Source organism: Schistocerca serialis, chromosome 2 (genome assembly GCF_023864345.2).
Source record: "Schistocerca serialis cubense isolate TAMUIC-IGC-003099 chromosome 2, iqSchSeri2.2, whole genome shotgun sequence".
Lineage (NCBI taxonomy): Eukaryota > Metazoa > Arthropoda > Insecta > Orthoptera > Acrididae > Schistocerca > Schistocerca serialis.
Window position 1 is genome coordinate 725,394,636 of NC_064639.1, and position 2,575 is coordinate 725,397,210.

Consider the following 2,575-nt stretch of genomic DNA (forward strand, 5'->3'; position numbering starts at 1 on the left):
GCTAAAAAGGCAGTATATTTTCTACAATCAGGGTGGGGTTCTATTTGCCATAAACTTGCGCGCATATCAATCGTGCATAAAACTTTAATTCCATGAAAATGTTGAAGAAGTTCATCTAAATTTTGTGGACGGTCAGTTTCATGAATGATGATATTATTTATCTGTCTGGAATCCAGAACCAAACGAATTGACCCATCCTTTTTAAGAACAACGTGTAATGGGCTAGTATAAGGACTGACTGCAGGCTCCATAATGCCCTGATCTAACATGTACTTAAGTTCATTCTTAACCTTGTCTCTGTAAGCCAAAGGAATAGCGTACGTTTTCCCGCGAAATGGTGTGTGTTCTTTTACTTTAAATAAATATTGTAAGCCTTGTATAGTTCCTGTGTGATGACTAAACACTGTAGCATGTGACGTCAAAATTTGGTGCAGCTCTTCTCTTGCAACATCATCTGGCACTTCAGCTTTCTTAACCCTTTTCATTAATTAATTCTTCGCTATTAATTATATCATCCATCGCGTCTCTGTATCTATTGTCATTGTCATGAATAAACACACTGTCGTCATAATGCTCAACGAAAACATCAGAAGTAAGAAACCTTAAACATTTTGTATCTGACTCAGATCTTGTTAAACACTCGAAAAATTTCAAACATTTCGGCATTCGGGCAACAGTCAAATTCACACTTCCTTCTTTAAAGTTCAAAATTGCCTTATGTGTGTTAAGAAACTCCATACCTAATATAATTTGTGTACTGAGTAATGGAACAATAATAAAATTAGCAGAAAATTCGTATCCTTGACAATTGAAATTTAGGTTGGTCTGTTGTTTGACTTCCACACTTTTTCCAGAAATCGCTCCTCGAATTGTTGTTTTAGAAACAGGTAACACAGGGCAGGCAATAGTTCTTTCACATATACGAAAAACTGATTCACTAATGACATTCAATGGGCTCCCAGAGTCTAAAACTGCAGTGAACTTATTCTTACCCACACATACTTCAATAACAGGATGTAAAAATGCGTCTACATTATTTTCCTTTTCGTCTAGCAAAATGTCTCTCATGTCTTCCAGGCGTACGTAGTGTAAAGTCGTAGTGTCATTATTTTCTGAACCGTCTATATTGCTGCCAGAAGCCGAAGCTGCAAGTCATTGTCGATTGTTTGCGTCACGTCTTTGAGTATTCGTGTCATTTCGCGGATCAATTTCTACGATTTGCACTTGTCTGTCTGAAGTTCTGTCACGTGGAGGATGCCAATTAAGTCCTTCCTGTCTGTTAGATGCAAATTCTTGGTTGTGTCTGTTATTAAATTTTCTATTTTCCTGTCTGTCTGCATGACTACTCCTTGTATAATTTCTACTGTCACTTCTGAAATTATTGTTGTATCTACTACCCTGGTTATTTCTGTAGAAAGAATTTCTATTACTGTATGAATAATTTCTGTCTTGATGATACCGATTACTGTTTCCTAATGATTGATCATTCCGGTACGAATGACCGTTGTTATAATTGTCTGTGTAATTTCTGTTAGAACGTCTGCTATTGTCATAAGGCTGGTATCTATTGTCCTGTCTGTTACGTCTGTCATTCTCAAAATTAAACGGCCTTGCCGCAGTGGTAACACCGGTTCCCGTCAGATCACCGAAGTTAAGCGCTGTCGGGCTGGGCTAGCACTCGGATGGGTGACCATCCAGTCTGCCGAGCGCTGTTGGCAAGCGGGGTCCACTCAGCCCTTGTGAGGCAAACTGAGGAGCTACTTGATGCCCGCATCTCGTGGTCGTGCGATAGCGTTCTCGCTTCCCACGCTGGGTGTTGTGTGATGTCCTTAGGTTAGTTAGGTTTAAGTAGTTCTAAGTTCTAGGGGACTGATGACCATAGATGTTAAGTCCCATAGTGCTCAGAGCCATTTGAACCATTTTTGATCTCAAAATTACCCCTATAACGCCCGTTCCGATCACTATCCCTTTTCTCTGAAAATCTATTGTAATTACTGTTACTGAAAAAGTTACAAGAAGTCCCGTCGTCGTTGTCATACTCAAGTTCTTGCAACAAAGTCTTAAAAGTCTCGATGTCGTCTTTACATCTTCCGGCTAAAGTAATTTGTCTTATGGATTGTGGCAGCTTAGTTAAGCAAATGCGAATTAATTCAGTCGGGCTATAAGGGTTGGAAAGGAACTGATTCTTTCGAATCATATCTTCAAAATATTCTGCTGGCGTGCGGAACTCAGACTGTTTAAAATTACGCTGCATAATCAGACTATGCTTGACTCTGTCTTGCGTGTTTTCGGACCAATATGCCGATAGAAATGCATGATAAAAATCATTCAGATTATTAGAATCTCTAATGAGTGCGCGCATCCGCGTCGCCGGTTCGTTTTCTAAATATCCACACATAAATTCCAGTTTGTGACTTAGTGGCCAATTTAGTGGAAGTGCGTACATAAATTGATCTAACCATGCACATGGATGTATGTCATTCTTAGAATTGCGGAAGATCTTAAATTTCCGAACAGTCAAAAAGTGTTTATAGTCAAAGTTTTCGCCTCGTGGCGACAAAGACCTACCGCGTCT

At 39.5% G+C, this 2,575-nt stretch overlaps 1 pseudogene; it reads left to right on the forward strand.

The window, feature by feature from the left end:
* The first annotated feature begins 1,600 nt into the window (after positions 1-1,600).
* Positions 1,601-1,718, forward strand: LOC126458929 (5S ribosomal RNA; annotated as a pseudogene).
* Positions 1,719-2,575: the final 857 nt, after the last annotated feature.